We start from the raw sequence: 25,238 nt of genomic DNA, 5'->3' as shown, positions 1-25,238 counted from the left end.
AGGGGAAAATAGAATGCTGCCTTGTTGGGCAACAGTGACAGTTGTGGGATGGAATCACAGCCCCGTCACCAGTTACATCAAATTCATTAGCATGGCTGTTTCCCCCATTCATTATTCAGCTGGGTTTACACATTTTAGAAAACGGAACAGAAGGGGCAAAACACTCCCTTTTCAGGCCTGTGAGAAATAAGGAGGACAGCCATTTCGTTTGAGGTGATGGGATGTTCATGAAGCATCGGAACCTGCTTTAGACATAGTGCTGCAAGTCATTATTTAGTGCAAGCTAAAGTGGGTTAACTGTGCATTACACTGCCTGTAAGACAACTATAAGAATTGCTGCTTTGTTTATGCTTTATTTTTAAAATTCCATTGTTCACAATGTGTTAATGTCTCTTAGTAAAATTAAATAAAACCAGAAAGGTAGATTTTGAATGAAAATTAGTCTGTACTACCAAAAGTGGGGGGAGGGGGAACAAGACATGCACATAGTCTTACTGTCTTTGGCTTGGACGCACCTTTTCTTGGATCTTTCTTTTACCCTGTAATCACAGGTAAGATACACTTTATACATTTTTTACCTCTATGGTATAAAATAGTGTAATGGTTAGGAAAACTAAGGCAGAAATAGAAAAGGACTTTATTTCTAAAACTTTTCAAGGGATGCAGCCTTTAGAAATCTGAAATACAAAGAAGCAAACCCTATTTTTTCATAACTGTTCATTTCTCCTAAGCCAATACGCAGGACACTGTTTAGCTCTATAAACACTGAATTATTCCCATTGTCATTTGATTTAATTGCATGTGCAGAAAAATAAACAATATACTTCTTCCATTTGTGGTTGTGTCATACATATTTTGCTGTGGTCCAAATTTATTTATTTACTTCACTCATATCCTGAGTTTTCCCCCAATGGGGGCCCAAAGTGACGTACGTCATTCTCCTCTGCTTCATTTTATCTTCACAACAACCCTGTGAGGTAGGTTAGGCTAAGAGTGCCTCACTGGCCCAAGGTCACCCAGCAAGCTTCCAGTGCAGATAGAGGATTCAAACCTGTGGCACGAATCAGCTAAACTACCAGAGATGTTAGTGGGAAGGAGATGTATGTCTAACTATCTACCATTACACCAGTGGAACGTAACAGCCTTTCTCTGGATTGTATTCTGTATCTGCAATACTAATAAGAGAAATCACTCTGAGTCAGATTTAATCAGTCTTTCAGAATGCTTTACTGCCCCCAAATACTGCTGCTTCCATAAGACAGAAAAAGAAGAGCAAATTATAGAACTCAAGGTAAGAGTACCTGCAAGGTATTGTTGAAATGCCCCTTCTAAAAACACTGGAATGGAACCACATATACAATCCAAATAAAACTCTGCATCTGCCAATTTTTAATACATATTTTGTTTCATTTAGATGTGTGTTATATTACTATATTGGCATTTTGTTTTTTATTCTTAAGGATATATTTGGAAGGAAAAGCTGTGTATTCACTGTGTTATAGTAATACACTGCTGCCCTCCTGTGGTTTGTAACTTTAGAAGAAACTCAATATGAAGTGACCACAATTCAAAGAATGATCCAGTTTTTTACCATGCTGAGAGTTTTTCCTTTATAATTAATCTTTCCTTTTTTACAGTTGTGTAAAAGTTGAGAGACCTCCATCATTAAATATTAGTAACAGAGTCTGTCATGCAATGGAAATCTGTGAACAATGTAGTTCCACGTAGTTCCTCACACATCACTAAGAAATGAAGGAAATTTACTAACTATTTACATTCAACATGTGGCTGATGAGTGGAAGAACCCTTCTTTAGTTTGGTTGGTTACCAAGAGTTAATAATTTGTGTTTTTTTTTAAAGAATTAACTTCCATGCCAAATAAGGGGAATCTAAACTTCCTTGTCTCCAGTGAATGTGTATTATTCAAAAACAGTTTGCATGATCAGTTTGCTTTGCTTTAAAGCCAAAGGCTATGGAGAGATGCTCATGATATTAGAGAATCCTTATATAAAAAGAAGGGAAGTACAAAACAGCATAAACTTCCTATAAGCCCTGATGGGCTCCCACATGAACTGTTTAAAAAGCATTTAGAATGGTGGATTTCTATGCTAGCGTTACTCTTTTCTCTTATTGATAAAACTGGGAGGGTGATTGAAATCTGGACTAAGGCTATATTTGTTCCAGTTTTTTAAAAAGGAGACTCTAAGATACTGGAAAAGACAATAATGCTAAAAAAAAAGTTGAAGGCAGCAGAAAAAGAGGAAAACCCAACATGAGATGGATAGACTCAATAAAGGAAGCCAAGACCCTCAGTCTGCAAGACCTGAGCAAGGCTGTTAACAACAGGCCATTTTGGAGGACATTGATTCATAGAGTCACCATAAGTTGGAAGCCACTTGATGCCACTTAACACACATACAAAGATACTAGGGAATTATCAACCAATATCCTCCTGTCAATTGTGGGTAAGCTTTGTGTGAGCCATTTATTGGATAAGCTTTCTTCTTGGATGAATGCCCAAAAATGCTGGCCTTGGATCAGACAGGCTTCTGCTCAGCCAGATCCACACTGGATCGTTGTTATCCTTGCCCATTTGGCAGAGATATGCTGTGGTTGAGGTGGGAAGAAATTGTTTTCAGCTTTTTTTTTTACCTGAAGGGGCTTTTGATCTATCGTCAGAAACCTCCTGTGGGATAAATTGAATAAAGTCTCGATGGATAAGATATTACTTTTTCTCATTCATAAATTATATCCTTCATAAATTATTCCCTTATGGTTTGCAGGGTGAAATAACCAGTGAGATCTCCACAAATCTGTGTTAAGCAGGAGTGTATTCTGTCTCCTGCTTTTTAATTTATTTATCTGGCGCAAATTCTGAGATTGGTTAATGCCTGCTTTCCAAAAGTTTGTTTGTAATAAATGCCTAAGAAAGGATTTATGTTCTACTACAGCTAATAAGACAGAAGCCCAGTGGCACCTCAAATAGTAACAAAGTTCATTCTAGCTTTCATGAGATATAGCTCACTTCATCAGATGTCTATGTTGTGGAAAAAAATTTTTTTTAACCTTTTATCCCTTAGAAGCTCCTTGATCCATTGATCTTGAGCAGCATATATCTAATGTTTGAGGGAGGAGAATCTTTTTACAGATCTTTCTTTAACCAAAAGGGGAGGGAGAATGAGGAATTGTAGCAGACCAATTCATGTTGTAAATCGTTGAGGTGAAAGTCTCAGGGTATGTTATTTTTGATATAAAATTTCTTCTTCTTTCTTCTTCTTCTTCTTCTTCTTCTTCTTCTTCCCACACCATATGCATCTAAAGATGTGAGCTCTGACTCATGAAAGCTTATGCTGGAGTAAACTTTAAGGTCTTATGTAAGAATATACTTTGAAGACTTTAAAGTGCCACTGGACTTATGTTGTCTCATGCTGTTATAGACCAACATGGCTACCCCTGTGGAATTACAGGTAATAAGCTTTGACTATGAATTAATTTAATTTTCTTAGACTTTTTGATGCAGACAGAAGGGCATCAAACAAAAATACATTTAAAATCAGATGTAACACACAGAGAGACAAGGAGAGAGACAGACTGTAAATGCACACATTAAAAAGTGCTGGGTGAAAGCTTCAGCAAAGGAAGGAATTTTATGGAATTTTACAGCCTTCCCTGAGCGGCCCCCACTCACATTGCTGAGAATCAACAGACCTTCCAAAACAATATGCCTTGTGGAATGCAGGGATGCAGCAAGAAAGGAAAATTTAGCTAAAAACATTCACAGTCGTGTGCAAGCAAAGCTTGATCTGCACAGACAACAAACTATCATATAAGAATAAAAGGAATATTGCAAACCCAGGGACAAGAAAGGAGGCGGGAGGCAGCAAGGGGGGAATAAATGCAACACTGACACAATACTGGAGTAAAAAATGGCTATAACTTTATTGATTTATAGCCATTAGAGCATTGGCAAAACATGGTGCATGGATCCATGCATCAGATGGCCTGCCTGCCATCCGATGGTTAACCTCTTAGCCCACCTGCTGAGTGAAACTGCAAGGACCGGCAGATATGGGGATCCCACATGAGTGCAAGCCACTGCATGGTTCTCCTGCCACCTGGGAGTGAAGCCAGAAGACAGCCCCTGAGCTGGGCTAGCCCCCTAATGACCCCATCCCTAGATCCCTTAAAAGGATCCCCAAAGTGGGGGGAGATGGCATGCAGGCACTGCCTCCGCCCAATGAATCCAGCCCAATTCCCAAACCGCCACAAGAGCTGAACAAGAAAATCATCTGGCTCCCACCGCCGGTTCTAAGGCTGCAACCAAGACTGGAGATCATACTTGAGGTCATACTTGAGACTGGAGGTCAGCCTTGATGGTGAGGGAGAGATCTGTGCTCTCCTGGCAGGCAAGGTCATTCTCCCCCAACTGGATAATCAACATGTCCAGCAGTCTGTGGCAGTCTGTGTGATGTAATATGTCAGGCATGAATGAGCCCCAATGCATTCCACAATATCTGATTCAGGTGATCTGAAGTAAACCGTCCTCCTGACATCAACTGATTGCAAGCTCTGTGTCAGGGCCCAGTTAAAAAGAAGCCAGGTGTACCAGAGAGAACTTCATCAATCTGGTCTGCCCAAGCAGCCCCACCTGATTGAGCACTGGTCTGCCCAAGCAGTACTGCACCTGATTGAGCACTGGGGCCATTACTGCAGAAGCCCACCCAGGAGGCCCCAGCATGCCATGGCGCTGCCACAATGAGGAAAAGGTGAGAGGTCTCTCTGCTCTCCATGTCCTGCTCCCTAAGCCATAAAATGGCTCCCAGGTAAGTCTGGAAAGCCTCACTTACAGTTGATTCTTCCTTTTTGCTACAGTCCCATATCATTTTGGAAGGTCACCTGACCCTCATCAAGGTCTTTTGCGAGAATGCATGGGGATACCAGTGAAGGAGAAAGGAGTGAACACATAAGTCTTATCTGAAACTCAGAAAACACGTGAAAGACTGTTGTGATGGATAAGGGGTTAATCTGCAGCAAGAGCTGACAGACCAAGAGTGGGCGGAGCCAGAGAGCTGACACTCTGAGCTCTGAGAGACAGAAAGGATTTGAAGCTTGGGACCCAGCCTGGATAGAGGGCTGTGAAAGTAGTTGAAGCTTGGGACCCAGCCTGGATAGAGGGCTGTGAAAGTAGTCGAAGCTTGGGACCCAGCCTGGATAGAAGGCTGTGAAAGTAGTCGAAGCTTGGGACCCAGCCTGGATAGAGGGCTGTGAAAGTAGTCGAAGCTTGGGACCCAGCCTGGATAGAAGGCTGTGAAAGTAGTCGAAGCTTGGGACCCAGCCTGGATAGAGGGCTGTGAAAGTAGTCGAAGCTTGGGACCCAGCCTGGATAGAAGGCTGTGAAAGTAGTCGAAGCTTGGGACCAGCCAGAGAAGACTGTGATAGATTGGAAGCTTGGTAGCGAGACTGAGCAGAAGCCAGACTGTACTCTGTGAACCTGAGCGTTCTGTTAAAGCCAAAGCTATTGACACACACAACCTGTGGGAGTGACAGGAGTGAGAATTGGGTTAGAGAGGGCCCATTCTCAGGTCACAAAGGGGAATTAGTCTCTGAGGTAGAGCTATTCCGGTAGCAGGGAGATGTGGAGGATTACAGCCACTCAGGTGGGGTAATCAGGGAGAGAACTGGAAGAGGGATTTTGGATATTTCCCCAAACTTCTGTGAGTTCTCTGAGGAGGGACAGGAACTCAGACTTCCTTCGCTCCTGTGAGCTAGGCTGGGGACAGAGTCTGAGAGTCTGAATCTGAGTAACAGTTCTGAGGAACAAAACTAAGCGTGAAACTAAGAACTGAAGGAACTTGAGTGAAGAAAACATCTAAGATATCTCTCTGAAGTAATCTTATGTAGTTACTGAGTTTTCCCTCCATTTTTTGCCTTTTCCTTGAAAATCAATCTCTGTGAGTTCTGTTCAATAAACTTCCCTGTTTTGTCTGTTTAAGTTAAAAAGCCTCTTGTGTCCTATTTCTCTCTGAGGTAAATACTGGTGTGGGACTGGAGGAGAAGGAAAATAATCTCCTCACAAATATACTCAGGCCAACGCTTTTCCCTCAGCATATACAGGTGGGCTGAGAGAGTGGGATATTGAAGCGGTTGAAAGGGGGGGGTGCGTCATAACTGTATAAAGCCATATTGTAATAATCAAGCTTAGTGATTTCCAGTTTGGAAATATATACAAAAACAAATTTGATGCTTTCTTTAAGAACAATGATTCAGTTCTTTATAATGTGGTGGTGGAAAGTGCCATAATGTCACAGCTTACTTATGGCGACTCCATCGGACTTTCAAGGCAAGAAACATTCAGAGATGGTTTGCCATTGCCTGTCTCTGCATAGTGATCCTTGGTTGCCTCAGTGGTCTCCCATCCAAGTACTAACTTTTGTAAACAAATGGTAGCATTTTAACAATAAAACAGTAAACAAGAAATGATTGCTGTAAAAATGAAGCCATGTTCTGAAGATGCTTTCTGAAGCAAAGACATAAAATTAAAAACAAAAATTCAAGTTAAAAATGTTCATCATGAAATGGAATGATTGAAATCTTGAATAGTTTGCTATAAATTATGGGTAGGATTCAAGGTACCATTCTGCATTTGGGAGGCATCTTCTGTTCATGGAAGGACAATTTTGCACCTTGCACTAGAACATTATTTTAGAAAAAAGTGAGTCTAAAAATTTGAACCCTAAGGGATTATTTTTACCTGTGCAAGAAGTTGTTTAAGGACTGCACAACCTCCTTTATGCACAAAAACTGCTACAGAACCAGCCTACAATAGTACTTTGAACTTCTGCACAAGTGTTCACAGAACAATGCTAGCAAGTGTTTCTTTTCTTTTTACTGTTCTTTGGATCCAACCCTTATATGTCTATAAAATATTCATGTTTACTGTTTTTTTCAGGCCCAACAATTTAGGGTAGTCGTTCTTAAGCCTTAGCTCACCACCACCCAACAAGTATACAACATTATCACTGAATGGTGAGGGGCTATGGCTCAGTGGTAGAGCATCTGCTTGGTATGCAGAAGATCCCAGGTTCAATCCCCGGCATCTCCAGTTAAAGGGACTAGGCAAGTAGGTGATGTGAAAGACCTTTACCTGAGACCCTGGAGAGCTGCTGCCAGTCTGAGTAGACAATACTGACTTTGATGGACCAAGGGTCTGATTCAGTACAAGGCAGCTTCATGTGTTCATGTGTGTGTTCAATGATTCCCAGGCCACAATTATGAAATTAGGACAAGCTATTTTTAAGTATAGTTGTATTTAGGATATATGTATCCTAAACACAGGTCTCAGGCATATATTCAATGAGACCCTTGGGCTAGATGGTCATTTTAGATCTGATTCCTATTTAAGTGCCATGTTCTTCTTATGGGCCTGAGGGAGAAATTTAGGATCTGAGAGTTTATTCTTAGTGTTGGGGAAACAGTATAAATCAACTCTTTTCCATGGGCTATCAGACATCACTGCAAGTGGGGAGAAGGGGCTGCCTAAAATCCTAAGAGCTCTCATTTGCCCCCAAAGTTCTGAATGCTCCAAAGGTTTGTAGATCACCCTTTGAAACCCCATTAAGAACCTCTCACTTAGACAAAAAATATGCAACAATTATACACACACCCTTAACACTTGAAAGTTACATCACCTAAACATCACCTGTCATGACCTGGATAGCCCAAGCTAGCTCAATCTTGGAAGCTAAGCAAGGTCAGCTGTGGCCAGTATTTGGATGAGAGACCAGCAAGGAATAACAGGGTAGCTAAGCAGAGGAAGGCAATGGCAAACCACGTCTGAACCTCTGAATATTTATATGACAGCCCTTAAATAGATAGTATAGGGAGAAAAACTGCTTTGTTAGTAAGAGGAGAGCAAAATAAAACAATTAGAAGCAAAAGCAAACACAAAAAATGAATTGCAATATAAAGAGCACAACCCCCCCCCCAAATACAACAATTACTCAAACACAGCTAAAAATCAGAAAAAATGAAGTTGCCTTGACAATTTCACCACCAACAGTAGGTGATGCAATGCAGGACAGTTCCCTCAAGGGGAAAAAATGATAGCAATTAATAAAGGAAGCAAATCTGCAATAAATTGCCATTAACCTCAAAACATAGTCTATTTTGACAGGTAGAAATAATTGATCAAGACAGCATTCCGAGGCAATTAACTGTGCCTATCAGAGAAGAGCAATAAGCAGAATAAGGCTTGTATGGAAGTATAACCTGATCATCTTTATGGGAAAAATTATGAATACAATGTTGAACCCAAACAATGATACCATCGGAGAATGGTAACAATTAAAGTATAATTATACAGGGAATGTTGTATTTCCTGTGCCACAGGGTACTATGCATACACACAAATGCACTCTTCTCTGTGATTTTCCAGTTTGAACCTTGCCTCTCAAAATTATTACACTCTCATTTCAAGGCCTCAGGTGCTACTTGTTGGATGCTCTTAAAGTGCATGTGCAACAGTCCATTTCAATCTGTCTGAGATCAGTATTACTTGTAACTTTATTACTTGTAACAGTATTACTTGTAACTTTAAGAAGTAAGCATCTAGTTATTTCCTCCTATTTAGGAGAGGCAAAAATTTGTAGAACACCCTGGAACACCTCTTCCTTCCTCAGAGTGAACTCTGCCATCTGCTCAGGTTACTGACCAGATCTGTCTGGCAACTCTGGAAGTTAGGCTTTAGTAGGCACGCATAGGCCTTGCACTGGCCTTCTCCTGGCAGAAGAAGAGGCCTCCCGCTGAAGGTCTGCCCCAGTGTCACCAGGGAGCCCAAGGGGGCTCGAGAGTTTCCTGGAGTCCTATAAAAAGTTTGCATATGAAGACTAGTATTTAGATGTTATGTTGGCCTACGTAGCATAGCTTTATATATCCTTTACATTGTTTTGTATTGCATTCTCAAGGGTTTTCACTGGGGCAGCATGTACCAGAAGATTATGTAACTCTCCATGCTCCAGCCAGGTAGACAGAATATTTAGGCTGGTGGCCATTGTTGTAGTGGAAGGATTGGTGTACTAGTACATTCTAAATCCACCTTTTAAGAGCAACTTTGGACAGATAAGTTGAAGATATGTTCTAATCCTTTTCAATTACTTTAGTGACACTAGGCTACTTCTTCACTTATTCCTTTTAAAACTTTGTAAGTTTGGGCTCAAGATTTTTTGAAGCAATATGGTGATGATCAGAGCTGATCAAGAATAATTTTTTCCCTTTTTAGACATAAAAGAATAAATTATAAATCATCCATCAAAAATGTATTCTCAAAAATCGGGAGCCCAGAAATGAAACAAAAAGAAATAACAGGAGGAACATGAAAAAAGGAGACAACAAAAGTTTTTTCAAGTTGGATTAAGGATGCCTTTGATAAAATTCTCATCCAACTAACTTATTGAATTAGAACAAGAAAAAAACTTTTGAAAACTTCATCCCCAAACAAAGAGCAGTTCATTTGGGTAATAATGTACAGGATTTTGATACAGGAACACATACAGAAAATGAGAAAAATGAACAGAAAGAAACAGAAATACAAGTGTTGTGCCCATGGAAATCACACGGCACACACACTCACACACACCCCTTGTCTGGAAGCGGAAGCAGCACACACACACATTCCATTATGGAAAGCACAAACACCACAGACACACACACAGCCCGATTAAACTGCGTTGCTCAAGGACAGACTCCCCTCCCTCCTTTCCTGTCCGTGCGCACAAAAGAACTCTCTGATCTCTATAGATTGCTTTATTGCCCAATGTAGCGAAACACTGGTTAGACATGCTTGCGCAAGAATAAGCGCTGAGTTTGTATCTTTCATACTCTAAGGTGATGCTGAAGACTTGTATGGTTAAATGTATCTTTTAATGGAATGTAACCCCCTTCATGGTATAAAACATACTGTTTGCCTCTTGCTCGGGTGTGGCAGTCTCCCGACTCTGTTTGGTTTGGAGAGTCTGTGCACCCAGTTCTATTGCTTTGGCCAAAATAAAGAGCAGTAGTTTATCCAACCTCCTCTTTATTGTTTTCATTGGACTCTATGACAACTGGGGTCACAAAACAGGCTCAGGTGGAAGTAAGTTTGGAAAATGAGAAGAATACTGTAGGCCTTGACATTGGTTGCATCATAAGGGAGTTTCCTTCTCAAATAGAAATAGAAAAGTATGTTACCAATGGTAACATCTCATTGCCTAAAGCATTCCCAAAAGACAACAGCAATCAAAATTTTCCACAAAGCATACTGAAATTTCAAAGTGCCGATGGAGAACAGCATGTAAGAGACTGACTTGCCTGGAGTCAACAGAAACAAGCATTATATTGTTTTCCATGTCAATTATTTGGCACAATACTAGCAGCTCTGTGTCTAAATCTGCACTGGCATCAGCTGAAGGCTGGATGACTATTGGGAAGTGGCAGAAACTATGCAACAGGATCCCAAAACATGAAAAAAGCAATAACCACAGAGAATATTGCCTAGCTTGGAGAGAACTAGAAAGGCACCTGTAGTCTGGTACAGGAGTTAACATCATCTTGGAAGCAGCAATCAAAACTAAAGCTATGAAATGGTACAATATTTTAAAGCACATTATAGATGTTGTAGTCTCCTTGGGAGAATGTGGTCTGGCTTTTAATGGTTCATCTCATCAAACAATGGAAACTTTTTAATGACTCACAGAACTACTCTCCAGGTGGGACCCCATCCTTTAGGAGCATGTGCTAAGTGTAAAGGAGTCACAGAAGAGGAGTGAGCAACTTTAAGTTTATTATGTCTCCAGACTCACAAAATGATTTTATCGCAGAATGCCTGAATCTTGTGAAACAACATGTTTTGCTTGAGAGGCAGTCTGCAAAGTACTTTGCAGTAATAGTAGATGCCACACCTCATATAGAGAACAAACAACATATCTTTTGATATTTGTAATTTTAAAAGAAACACAGTATGAAATTCAAGAAAGTTTTCTAAAGTTTGCAGATTATAGCAACAAAAGAGGGGAAGAAATTGCTCAGTTGATAACTGATACTATGAAAGAACATGCTATTCCTCTCAGTGACTTTAAAGCTCAAGCTTATGACAATGGATAAAATATGGCTGGAAGATACAATGGCACACAAGCAAAAATACAAGAAATGTGCTCAACAGCAATTTTTTCACCTTGTGGTTGTTATACACTTAACTTATGTGGAAATGATGCAACTGAATGCATATCTGAAGCAATAACCTTTTTTTTTGGAACAATTCAAACTATCTACCACTTGTTTAGTTCCAGTCCCAAGCGCTGGGAAAACCGCATAGGCTTTAACAGGAGATGAAGAGAGGGCAGAACTCCTCAATTCCTACTTTTCCTCAGTCTTTTCTTGCAAGGGAAGAGGTGCTCAACATGGCAAAAACAGAACACATGATGAGGGAAGGGATTTGCAGCTGAGGATTGGCATTGGGGTAGTGCACAAACACCTAGTTTCTTTAAATGAAACAATGTGCTTTGGGCCAGATGAACTGCATCCAAGGGTACTCAAAGAACTTGCGGATGTAATTTCTGAGCCTCTGTCCATTATTTTTGGAAGGTCTTGGAGAACAGGTGAGGTGCCAGAAGATTGGAGGCAGGCAAATGTTGTCCCCATCTTCAAGAAGGGGAAAAAGGAGGATCCGGGTAACTACCGACCCATCAGCTTAACGTCTATACTGGGAAATGTTTTCGAACAAATCATCAAAAAGTCAGTTGTTGAGCATTTAGAAAGGATGGATATGATCACTAAGAGCCAGCACAGGAAATAGTTTATCTAGATTTCAGTAAGGCTTGTGATAAGGTTCCACATAGTATTCTAGTTGACAAATTGGGAAAATGCGGTTTAGATCCTATTACTGTTAGGTGGATCTGTAACTGGTTGACAAATTGTACCCAAAGAGTGGAGTGCTTGTTAATGGTTCCTCATCTACTTGGAGAGAAGTGACTAGTGGAGTTCCTCAGGGATCTGTCCTGGGCCCTGTGTTGTTCAACATCTTTATAAATGATTTGGATGAAGGAATAGAGGGGGTGCTTATTAAATTTGCAGATGATACTAAATTGGGAGGGGTAGCAAATACGGTAGAAGACAGAGCCAAGATACAGGATGATCTTGACAGGCTGGAGAACTGGGCTAAAACTAATAAAATGCACTTGCTGGAACGTGTCCAGAGGAGGCAACAAAGATGGCGAGGGGTCTGTAGACCAAATCATATGAGGAAAGGTTGAAGGAGCTTGGTATATTTAGCCTGGAAAGGAGAAGATGGAGATGTGATATAACCATCTTCAAGTACTTGAAGGGCTGATATATAGGGGATGATACTGAGTTGTTTTCTGTTGTCCCAGAAGGTTGGACAAGAATCATTGTGAAGGGGGTTGGACTAGATTACCCTGGTAGTCCCTTCCAACTCTATGATTCTGATTCTAATTGTCCAGGGAGTTTATGACTCCATCACAGCCTCCATGCCATGGTGGCATCCCTGACCTTTTAGGCAGCAAATGGGGGGGCATGACACCTGGCCAGAATCAGAGGCCCTGGTCCTGCATTACCTGGTATCCCTGAGGGGGTGGGGCCTTGCGCCCAGAACCATGGGCATCGACTTGTCAGTTATCTTGTTACAGCAAGGCACTTGGGTTCTCTGACCCCTGCAATTCGTTTGTTGCACAGTGGGTTCTTGAGAGCTGGAAAAGGGCCTCCCTTCCTTGTGCTGGACCCTCTGAAACTCATAACCATACAGGTTCTCAGTGAACTCTCGCAGCAGTTACCTTTTATTTGCTGGTCAGAGTTTAAGACCACCCTCTTCTGCGTATCATTTATATTGGCTTTTGTTGGGGCCTTCCACAGCAGTGAATTGCTCCTGGCTTTATGCCACAACTAATGCTAATATATTTTGTTACTTGTTGATGTTACAACACATCCGGAAACAAATTTTTTTTGCACCAGATACTTGCTTTTAATAATAATGCTTTGCATAATTTGACCATTGAGGAAGGCCCAAGGGGCCAAAACACGCATGGTCTAGTGGTCATTTATATTTTGCATATCATCAACTGTGTTGCTTATTTTTTTAAATGTTTGGGCTGGTGGTATTATATGTAACCTGTATTCTAGGCCCAGTGTTTTAATCCATTTTATTGTGTACACTTAATAAATATATTACTTTATAAGAATTTTTAATTTCCAGCTCAACCCTTATGTCCTTCCCCATTCATGCCACAACTACTCTGGGTGGGTTCTTGGGCTGCAAGACATCACAGGGCAGGGTTCTGAGCTCTACATCATGTTGTGGAGGTCCAAAACAAACCAACAAAGGGGGGTGGTGGGGGTTCCGGATTGTTCTTTGGACCGCTTTCCCAGTCCATTGCACTGCAGAGTATCTTAATGTCAGGTCCTATTGGGTGCTGTCAGTCCTTTTCTTACAAGACCTACATCTGTCCCAGCCTAGGCAGATTACTAACACATCTTTTCAGTCCCATAGGGCTATGCAAAGCAGTATGGATCATCAGTCACGGCATCATTTACTGGGCTAGGGCCTATGTGACATCCTCTGGATGGGGGAACATCAAGGATCATCTTCAGGTCACATGGATGGGACACAGAGGGATGCACTGAGCCTCTCTTCTTGCTACTATCTTCCGACAAGTCTTCCACCTTGGTTCCTCATATGCCATCGTCATTCAGCTTGGGGGAAATGATCTTCCAGGCTGAAAAGGTGTTGATCTTGCCATTGCCATGGCTGTGGACTTACGGACTCTCATTTCCAGACTCCTAGGCACTAAGCTTTTATGGTCAGAACTGCTGGAGTGGCACAAGTGGTGTGGAGCCATCTTGCCAGACAGATTAGACATGGCCAGGAGAAAAGTCAGTAATGTGGCAGGGCAGCTCATCAAATCTGCGGGCGGCTTCCTTATATGGCACCCAGACATTACTTTTAGGCACACTGCCCTCTTCAGAGCTGACAGCATTCACCTCTTGGAATGGGGTCTGAATATCTGACTTCACTGTGTGAGTGATGGTTTGCTTTGTTGGCTACAGTTGTGGGTGCTTTGGTGGGAGCTGGGTGGCTCGCCTGGCTCTTGTGGGGGTTTAGGCATTGGAATGGATCCATTTGGGGGAAAGGCTGTGCCTGTGTGCCTGCCTCCCCCATTTTGGGGACTTCCTTGAGAAGTCTTGGGGGTGGACTATTACAGTGGCATGCCCACCTTGGGAGCTGTTGGCTGGCAAGGGAACCACACAGTGGCTTGAGGCCATGTGGCACTAGCCATTATTTCCCTTCCATTCATGGTTCTGCGGATCTAATCCATTGTTCTTTCATCATAGAACATGGGAAGGAGGAGCCAATTCTGAAATGAACTTTAGAAGAAACTGCAGACTGCCCTGTGGTTCTTGTTTTCCTTTTCTGGCCATTACAATAAGGTGCCTCAATGACTCTCCATGACTCCTATTTAGGAGACTCAATGTACTGTTACAGTGCAACCAATGTAAACATAATTGGTTCCCCAGCCCACAACAGCCTTCTTGGCTACCATAACTGTTCAAAGCAACTATTACAAGGTCAACAAGTTCTTGCTCTCACCTTTTCCCCAGGAACAGTTCCTACATACCATTACCATGTTCACTTTATACTGTTAGTACCAGAAGTTAGGTATAAGCTACAAATAAACAACAATTTTTGTCTGACCTACAGACAAGCAAGCCGCAAGCCATTCTTGAGAGATAAAAGAAATATCAGTGGGGTCAGTTATCAGCTATTCCTGTGATTATGGTGCATGGAAAGCATTGGTGCAAATAATTGCTGGCTTTTGCAAGCAGCTATGTGTTTGGTATAAAGTTCTTGACACATATACATCAAGGCATGTTTCCATCTTGATCCACAAGCAATATTAATTCATGACTTAACTGATCCTTCCTTATCTATGTCACAAACAGGCAGCAATTAAAGCCTACTTTTCCAGTTTACATGCGAAAGTGTCCCTATTTCCAAGACACCTGGTTTATGCCCTCTTCTCTGTTAATTTAGTACCATGGTATTTAATCTGCCATATATCCACGGCCTGATTGTGTATTTTCAACTGAGAAATACTACTTGGAGAATCTTATTAAAATTCATCCACCTTATTTTTGTCATTTGGCTGAATTTTACTGAGTCACTTTAAATGGGCCTGCACTTGTCTGCATTCTGAAATGTGTTCACAGATAACATATTCTGTTTTTTTGCAATTATTTTTCCCCAGCATAGCGAAGTGCACATGGAGGGAAAACATATTTATATGCACAATCCCCAATTTGATGTACTTTTTAAAAGTCATGTGTTTTGTTGACATAATCAACTTATTTTTCTACAGCAAACATTCAATATATGCAGGCAAGACTGTTTATAAACTTTAAATAAATATTCATCAAGCACATACAAACTCAGGAAGCAGATATCAGGAGAACACTGTGTGTGGATTTGCATCAATTTTTCCAAGCTGGAAAATAAAAGCTTCCAAAGTTTGAAATATATGATAGTTCAGAAACAAAATTAATTTTCTAGAATAAAGACAATATACCATGAAATACTTTTTATTATTCTGAAGCCAGCTCTTAAAATGTGTGCAGGACTATAGGCAAAAAATATATTGTCATGGTCTCTGACATAATTATGGTATTTTGTGAACATGTGCAGAATTAATTCCATGTAAAGCTTGAACATATCATGCAAACTGAACTATAAAACTATAGAGGTTTGTGTAATGAAAAGCCTGTGAAAAGCAAATGTCCTTAGAACAGGCTGATAGAATTCTCTCAAGGTCAGCTCTTTCAAGAGCTAACTAACTTTCACTATCTGCTAAATGTTAAATGTCAGCTGCCAGCTGAATCTTGCAGGCAAAACAGCTTTGCCCTCCTCAAAGTCTACTGAATGTACTAAGAATGTATTAATAGCTTAAACTTTGCTTTTTATAACTAAAGGCATTAAAGATTCCAGCAGTCCTATCAAGGATATTAATAATATGCTTCCTTGCTTTCTGTAACCTTGCTCAAGGCTATTTGCTATTGACAAATGGTCACAAAGTGACAATGTAAGCAATAATTGTGTTTTATGAGTTATATAGTTAAATATTGTGCTACAGATTTCTAAGTAGTCTCATTTAATGCGTATTGTCCTAATGAAGAGAATGGTATAAAAATTAAGTATATAATGTGATCATGAAAGTCAGAAATGAGTGTTTATACTTTAAGCAAAATAGACTGAAAGGAAAGGAAGCCCATATATGGTCATAGGGCAGCTGCTATTAAAACATTACTGCACTGCTCATGATATCTGATAGAGGGAATAAAAGGTATAACAAGTATTCCTCCTGTTGGATGAAAAAGTTGTCTTAAGGTGGGGAAAAAAGAATCTCTCTTTTCTCCTAATGAGTCTAGAAACAGTATAAATACAGCTACAGTTAGCCCAGAGATTCAGAACCTTCCAAAAGGCTTTCAGAAAAGGCTGACTGGTATGTATGGCTTAAATACTTTACTCTAGACTTTGTGAATTAGATACTTTGAACTGAATCAGAATAATTTGACTGTTATATTTTAGAAGTTGGATTTTGAAACCGAATAGTATGTAAGACTTGCTTGCTTTTACTGCATACATTGTACATACATACATTGTATTTTTATAAGTTTTTACAGAAGTGTTAAAGACTTGATAATCTGCATTTATACATATTTTACTAGAAGTATATCAATAAAAAGACTTGCTTTTTAAAAGTAAGTAAAGTTGTTGAGTCCTGCTTACTCGATGACTGGCTGAATAAGATACCTTCACTTCTCAGTAAGTGATACATTCTAAGAGCCTGTTATCTGAACAGCACGACCCGCTTCAGTATAACCCCAAATGATAAAACACATTCCAAACAGACACTAGGCTGACTGGCCTGTAATTTCCTTGTTCCTGTCTAAACCCCTTTTTTAAAATCAGTGTAACATTTGCTGTTCTCTAGTCTTCTGCTACAATGCCTTCAGGGCTTAGAGACTTATCTGTTTTTCATTTCCCCAGTAGGTCTAGAACTTTATCTTTCGTCACCTCAGTTTGACTCAGTTCTTCAGACTCCCTTCCCAAAAATAATGGCTGTGGCATGGGTACATTCCCGACACTTCCCTCAGTGAACATAGAAGCAAAACATTAATTGAGCTTCTTTGCCATCTCCCCATCTTCCTTTAGCAATCTCTTTATTCCTTGGTCATCCAAAGGCCATACTGCTTCTCTGGCTGGTTTCCTGCTCTGGATATATTTAAATAAATGTTTATTGTTTGTCTTGATGCTCTAGTAACCCGCTCCTCAAATTTTCTTTTTGCATGCCTAATCATTGACTTGCATTTCTTTTGCCAGAGCCCAAGGTCCTTTCTTTTCAATCCATTGGGGAAGACCTTCCCTTTTAAAAGAAACCTCTTTATTTTTTATAGTTTCCTTGACTTGCATTGTTAACCATGCAGACATTCTTTCCTTCCAAGGGCTCAAATCCCTCCTCCTCAAACTGATGGCCTCCAGCCTTGAGACTCCCACTTTCCACAACAGCAGAAGAGCTGTCAGCACAGAAGTGGGTTTTGAAGTATGTAACTCTGTTTGGGATTACACTATAGGTCACTGATGAAGTGCTACCTTACCAAGATATAGAAAATTGTAAGTAGTATAAATGTTGGTAGGAAGACAACTTTATTTTTAGAGTGCTGTAACTAAAGCAAGAGTGAAACATACAGAAGGAACAGTAATCTAACTGCAATACTATAAAATAATACCACAGTGGCTGATTTTTACATTTTCATAATGAGCTTGTCTTTTAAGGTACATTTGCAACCTCAAGGCACAGTTATAGCAGATATCATTATAAAGCAATACAAATGCACCACTAAAAGGACTTGCTGGAAACTATATTCCTGTTAAGTTATTACTGCAGAAGGGATATTTTGACTAAGAAAATTGTGATTGAAAAAAGCATTGACTCTGTGTGACAAAGCAACAATTATTTTTTTCAGGGAGTAATTCTGCAGTTTTAATACATTTTAGGGGGAAACCTCTCTGCAATTAAAAATGAAAGGTTTGCTGGTTATATACCGAATAAAGGTTGTCTGAGTCTAAAAATGAAAGGAGAGTGTTAGGAAAGCTAAAGCTTTTAGTACAAGAGTTGTGGACTACTGAGGATTTGGAACTCGACAGGTATCATTCCTACAGGGTGTAACCGATGCCAGGGATGGGGCCTGGGAGGTTGAAGGGTGGGATGGGTATCCTTGTGTCAGCTATGTTAAAAGTGGAGTGTGCTGTCCTGGCTCCTCTGAAGCACCTAACTATGGCTACTTTGTTAAATTCTGGTAGGGGCAGACTGCTGGTTATTAATGTCTACCTGCCCGCTCAACAAAGGAAAAACATTCTAACTGCCAATTGGCAAGTTCTGGAACATTATGTAATGGCACTCCTCTTAGAATATCCAGATGCCAAGGTCGTATTGGCAGGGGAGATCAATGCTTTTTCTATCACCTGAATAATTTAGGTACATAGTCTCCCCTGCAGCCTATCTTTCCCAATTAGAACTTATCAATCATAGGAAAGCATTCACCCTTGCTAGGTGCCAGGTTTTACCATTGGTGGTGGTAGAAGGAAGATACAAGAAGGTCCCTAGGGCAGAAAGGCTTTGCCCTTGTGGGTCAGGGTATATTGAAACCCCAGAACATGTTTTGATCCACTGTTCATTTTACCAAGAAGTCCACACAAGGTTTCTTTCCCCTTTGTTTAACATTTTCCCTGGTGAACCTGATGTGTTTCTGGCTAAGAGGCTCTTAATAGATGAAAAACCAGTTTTCACTCCTGACAGCTAAATTTTATGCTGCAGCTACCAAAATACACCATACTGTGGTAGGATAAGAGTAAGTGAAATATTTTATTGTTCAAAATATTAAGGGGGATATGCCAAGTTATGTGATGTTTGTATAAATTTTATTTATAGTAATATGTAATTTTTAGGTTTAGGTCATTTGTTGTCGTTGTCTTTTCTGCTGGTCAGTGACTGTATTAATAAATTATGATTATGATTATTATAACACTCTCAGTGTGAATTCCTGAATCTACTTCTCTGTATGCTCCTCAGGCACTGGAAGGGGGGCTAGATTTTCTAGGTTGGATCCAACCAATTTTGTGCTGGTAAAAAAGAAAAAAGAGAAGGGAATTGGGTGATATTAAATGGAAAAGCTGGCTGTATCCCACCCCCATTCTCCTTGCCAACTTGAATGTTGCTGTAGCTGTAGTACCAGGGAGGTGGAACATGAGACCTCCTTACTATTATCCCTCCTTCCTTCCCTGGCTGTGTCTGACCACACAGCCAGAGGAGAAGAGGCAGATCTCCCTCCCTTTCAGTGCCTCTACTGCCAGAACAGCAGTAGCTGCCACCAAAGGTAATGGAAAGGGAGAGGAGTTCCAAGAAGAACCCAGGGTTGTAATGCTTGATTTAAAGACAAGACTTATGAACCACTGAGTGTATTCTGAGCACAGGCTGTAGTGAAATGTAATCTTAAGTAAGAGATTGGAACAGGGGAGGAGCTACTAACAGGAAACAGAAGTTACAAGGAGATTCTGAAAAGAGCAAGAGCAAGCAGGCACTAGGGAGGAACTGTTGACATTTTTTATTATAGAAGTTCAATAAACACCTTGTTATAGAAATACCTGAAGTCTCTGGCATTATTAAGAAATGGTACCAGAAGTCTGAACCTTCAGTCTCTGCAATGGAGCTGCAGGCAGTCAAGGCCTGCAATGGCAAAGTTTTCCCCACCAGAAGCCTTTGACTTTAGTAGGCCTGCCAAATGGCCTGACTGGAAACAACGCTTCTCTCGCTACAGGATTGCGACAAAACTGAATGCAGAAGCAGGAGAAATCCAGGAATGCTCCCCAATCTATGCAATGGGCCCACAGGCAGAGCAGATCTTTACCTCCTTTGTTTTCGCTGCTGATGGAGACAAGGATGACTATAGTCTTGTTCTGGGGAAATTTGATGGCTATTTTGTGCCCAAACGAAACCTCATTCATGAGAGGGCCTGCTTTCATCAGAGAAAACAGAAGCCAGGAGAGTCTGCTGAGGCCTATATAAGATGGCTGCATGAGAAAGCAGAGGCCTGTGATTTTGGTGGCTGCAAAAGTGAAACCATTTGAGATCAACTAGTAGTGGGTGTTTTAGACAAAGGCCTATCCCAGCAACTACAGCTGAAAAGTGACCTCACCTTAGAAGGGTCAAATGATCAGGAATTCAGAACTGATGATCAGGAATTCAGAACTGATCAAGGGACAAGTCCATGGCCAACGAGCATTTGCAGGGCTTCAGGAAATATCTCATAAAACGCGGTTTCCCAAATACTCTACACAGATGGATATGGCATACAATCTTCCCAGAAATACTCTGCTAAACCAGACAAGCTATCTCCCTGTCCTCCAAAACAAGCCCCTAAGTGCACACGCTGCGGAAAAGGGCATGCTCAGAGAGCTGTGTGTCCAGCAAAGACTGCTGATTGCCACAAATGTAAAAGGATAGGACATTTTGCTATTGTATGTCATACCCGAGGGGTGAGAGAAGTCACAAAACAAGACAGCACCCCAGATCAGTTTTTTTTAGGACCAGTCCACTGCTGCACATCCACTACTGACCCATGGGTGATATCATTACAAATCCATGGCCTTTCTCTAGACGTCAAAATAGGCACAGGGCGGATGTCAATGTTATCCCAGAGTCAGTCTATAGATGCCTTAAAAGTCCTCCTCCACTCCATCAAATGTCCTCAGTATTTTCTAGTACTGGGAGAGCTAGCCTGAGTTGTGCAGGATATTTTCACCCTCAAACTCAATACAAAGTGGAGAACTACAGTTTTAAAGTCTATGTGCTTCAAGCTCAATGTAACAACCTACTGAGCCGGAACACTGCTGTCACAATGGGTTTGGTCCGTCATCTAGATGAACTCCCTATAGGACCCCAACCTGAGTTGGGGACTCTGAAGATTGCACCAATAAAGAAGTTTAAAGGAAAATGCCGTACCTTATGCTGTCAGCGCAGCCAGAACCATATCTGTCCCACTGCTTCCGAAAGTGAAAGCTGAACTGGATAGGATGGTTCGCTGGGGGGTTATAGAGCCAATTACAGAACCCACTGATTGGTGTGCTCCAATGGTGCCTGTACCCAAAAAGGATGGTTCAGTGCAAATCTGAGTAGATCTGAAGCAGCTTAATAAAGCAGTAAAAAGAGAAAAGTATATCCTTCCTACTACTGATGATATCCTTCCACGGCTAGCCGGTGCTCGCATATTTTCACTACTAGATGCAGCTAGTGGATTTTGGCAGATCCGCTTGGATCCGGTCAGTGTAAAATTAACCACCTTCATCACACTATTTGGCCGGTACTTTTTTCATAGATTGCCTTTCAGAATTTCCAGTGCCCCAGAGTTGCTCCAAAGAGAAATGACTCAACTGTTGCAGCATCTGGATGGTGTGTCTGTGTATATGGACGACATCTTGGTGTACGACCACACAGAGGAAAAGCATGATGCTCAACTGGACAAGGTTCTAGACACGCTGCGACAGGCAGGCCTGAAGCTGAATGATTCAAAATGCCTCCTTTGCCAGAAGACTCACTTATCTTGGTCACCGCATAGATGAACCAAACTTACGGAAAATAGAAGTTATTTTGGGGATAGACCCTCCCAACTCCACTACTGATTTAAAACATTTTCTAGGCATGGTACACTATTTGGGCAGATTCTTGCCGAACCTGTCAGAGGTCTTACAACAGTTAAATGACTTGCTGAAAGCGGACATTGCTTGGCATTGGGGCCCACATCAAGATACAGCATTCTTGAAGATAAAACAGCTTCTGACTCAGACGCCTGTCCCAGCATTTTATGATGTCACTCGCCGCACTGTTGTGAGTTCAGACACAAGCAGCTATGACCTGGGAGGTGTGCTCCTCCAAGAATTTGAAGGAGAATTGAAACCTGTCGCATTTTGCTCAAGAACACTGACAGATTCCGAGACGCGTTATGCCCAAATTGAAAAGGAGTGTTTAGCAGCTGTTCGGACATGTGAAAAGTTTTCCAAATATCTTTATGGTCTAGCCTCCTTCCAGGTTTTCACAGATCATAAACCTTTGGTACCCTTGATAAATTTTAAAGACTTGGACAAAGTACCAATAAGATGCCAAAGACTCCTTCCCCGTCTGATGAGATTTAACCCACAGGCAGAATACCGTCTGGGCAAAACTCTAGTCGTTGCAGATACATTGTCACAACATCCACTGAAGACTATTGATGCTGATGCATTTACACTTGTAGAAGAGGTTGCATATTATGAAACCACTGTGCAAAGCTTGAAGCCGATTTCGGATTCCTTACTCCAGCAGTTACAGGCTCTTACCTCCTCTGATGCAGAGCTACAAAAGGTATTGGGATTTGTGAAAACAGTTTGGTTGCAAAACATGTGAAATATACCAAGTGAGCTCAAGCCCTATTTTGCTGAATGGGGACACCTCACAGAGTCTCAGGGGCTAATTCTTCATGGTGATCGCATTATCCCACCACAGAAGAGACAAGAAATATTGGAGCAGCTGCACACTGTTCACCAAGGATTCTCCACCTACAATTTAAACACATTATTGCGAGTCCTATCCTCTGCTGCCAACAGGAACAGCTCCCTGCCCTCCTCTAAGGGACAGCCCTTCAAATATTTAAAGAGAGTGATCATGTCCCCCCTCAACCTTCTCTTCTCCAAACTAAGCATTCCCAACTCCCTCAGCCTTTCCTCATAGGGCTTGGTGTCCAGGCCCCTGATGATCCTTGTCGCTCTCCTCTGCACCTGCTCCATTCTGTCCACATCCTTTTTGAAGTGAGGCCACCAGAACTGCACATAATACAACAGGTGTGGCCTGACCAATGCAATGTACAGCAAAACTATGACATCTTGCAAGTTGGATGTTATGCCTCTGTTGATACACCCCAAGATCGCATTTGCTTTTTTTGTTGCTGCGTCACACTGGCTGTTCCTATTTAACTTACAGTCCACCTGTACCCCAAGATCTTGTTCACACACACTACTACCCAGAAATATATCCCCCATCCAGTATGCATGTCCCTCATTTCTGTTACCCAGATGTAGACCTCGGCATTTATCCTTGTTGAATTGCATCTTGTTCACATCTGCCCCCTTTTCCAGTGTGTTCAGATCTCATTAAATTCTATCTCTGTCTTCTGGTGTGTTCGCTGCTCTTCCCAATTTGGTGTCATATGCAAATTTAATGAGTAATCCCTCCACACCCTCATCCAAATCATTTATACAAATATTGAAAAGTACCGGGCCCAGAACTGAACCCTGTGACACTCCATTCAGATGAAATGCCATTGACAACTACTCTTTGAGTGCGGTTCTCCAACCAGTTCCCTATCCACCTAACTATCCTAGGGCCCAGTCCACAGTCCACTAGTTTACCCATCAGAACATCATGGGGAACCCTGTCAAAAGCCTTACTGAGGTCTAGGTAAACAACATCAGCCGCATTCCCTCGATCCAGTAAGCTTGTCACTCAATCAAAGAAGGAAATGAGGTTGGTCTGGCAGGACCTCTTAGGGATAAATCCATGCTGACTTACCCAGATCACTGAGTTGACTTTCAGATGCTCGCAGATGGATTTCTTTAATATCTGCTCCAGTATCTTCCCTGAGACAGAGGTCAAACTGACTGGCCTGTAGTTTCCTGGGCCATCCCCCCTTCCTTTTTTGAAAATTGGGATAACATTCCTCCCCATCCTCCCCCAACTGGTTTGGGGTTCACTGGCAGATCAGGACTGTCCAGCAGCTGAAATCATGCCATCTTGTTTTATAATATGTAGTATGAATTTTAAGGTATGTTTTGATATAGATTTTAATTGATGTTTGTATATTGTGTTATGAGCCACCCTGAGCCCGGCTTGCCGGGAATGAGGGCAGGATATAAATGTAAATATAAATAATATAAATAAATGAATAAATTCACCATCCTCCAGTCTAGTGGCACATCTCCCATCCTCCAAGAGGTCTGGAAGATGACGGACAAAGGCTCTGCAAGCTCCCTAGAAAGTTCTTTGAGCACTCTCGGGAGCATACCATCTGGCTCGGGTGATTTATACTCATCCAGTGCAGCCAGGTACTTCTCAACTACCTCTCTGTTCATGACAATCAGCAGCCCGGACACTGTGCCTTGTCTACTATCATCTCTAGATGTCCAAAAAGCAAACATTTTATGAAGCAGAAAAATAACCTTATATATAAACAATTTTTAAAAATAATACAACTTACAAAAGAAAAGTTGTGCAACCAGAAACACTTGATTGTTCTGTGCAAGCAGAGTCACAGTGATGCTGCTGTGGTGTTTGTTGTTAAATGAATGATGAAACCCTATACACAACACTGTCATTAACCTCCGTGAAGAAGACATTCTTATTTTATTATATTTAGTTACAACAGTTATTAGTCATCTTTCTTCCTTACAGAGCTCAAAGGTGGCTTACAACATAGATAAAATAGAACACATAACAAACATAAAAACCAAAATTTAAAATCACAATTCAGAACAGATAGTAAACTTAACCAAATGCAGTTAAATGATACACTCCTTAAGAAAAAATAACTATGTGACTACCTTTCCACATTTCCCTCTCTTCCCTTCGATCCCCAGCCCTTCTGTTTTCCACAGCCCACCATTTAGCTCATGCTCAGGATCCCTTTTCACCAATATTCCTTGCTGATTATTTCCCTCTCATCTTTTATTTCCATTTTTACTACCTTTTCCTGTCTCCAGCCAGATCCTCGTCTGTGTCACCCAACCAGACTTCTCTTCAGGTCCCTTAATTCTACTACCTGCACTTTATGTTAAAAAAGGACCAAACGAAACAGGTAGAAGAAAACAAAAACCTATACCCCAGAATTTATAGTCACAGTGAGTGTTGTTTAAACATAGAGCAAAGATGGTAGGATTCAAGTCAAATTAAGTGTGGTGTCATGGAAATGTCTAGCAGCCTGTCTGTCTAACCATGGTTTCATGAGAGAAACAGAGGGTTGACTTTTTAAAAAATTTCATTGCAACAAACCAAACCTTTATAAGCAGCAAAGATGGAACTCTCAAACACAAAAAGAATAGCCAGGGCCATTCTGAT

The 25,238-nt window shown here is 41.2% G+C and overlaps 2 protein-coding genes across 2 annotated transcripts in view; both read right to left on the bottom strand.

The window, feature by feature from the left end:
* PRKCA (protein kinase C alpha) overlaps nucleotides 1-25,238 on the bottom strand; it is a 307,017-nt gene that overhangs the window by 34,232 nt on the left and 247,547 nt on the right. The gene's annotated exons all lie outside the window — the stretch shown is intronic.
* The window catches only part of CACNG1 (calcium voltage-gated channel auxiliary subunit gamma 1), a 309,034-nt gene that overhangs the window by 262,240 nt on the left and 21,556 nt on the right, over nucleotides 1-25,238 (bottom strand). The window lies entirely within an intron of this gene.

This window comes from Euleptes europaea, chromosome 1 (assembly GCF_029931775.1).
Source record: "Euleptes europaea isolate rEulEur1 chromosome 1, rEulEur1.hap1, whole genome shotgun sequence".
NCBI classification, from domain to species: domain Eukaryota; kingdom Metazoa; phylum Chordata; class Lepidosauria; order Squamata; family Sphaerodactylidae; genus Euleptes; species Euleptes europaea.
This window is presented reverse-complemented; position numbering and strand designations above follow the sequence as displayed.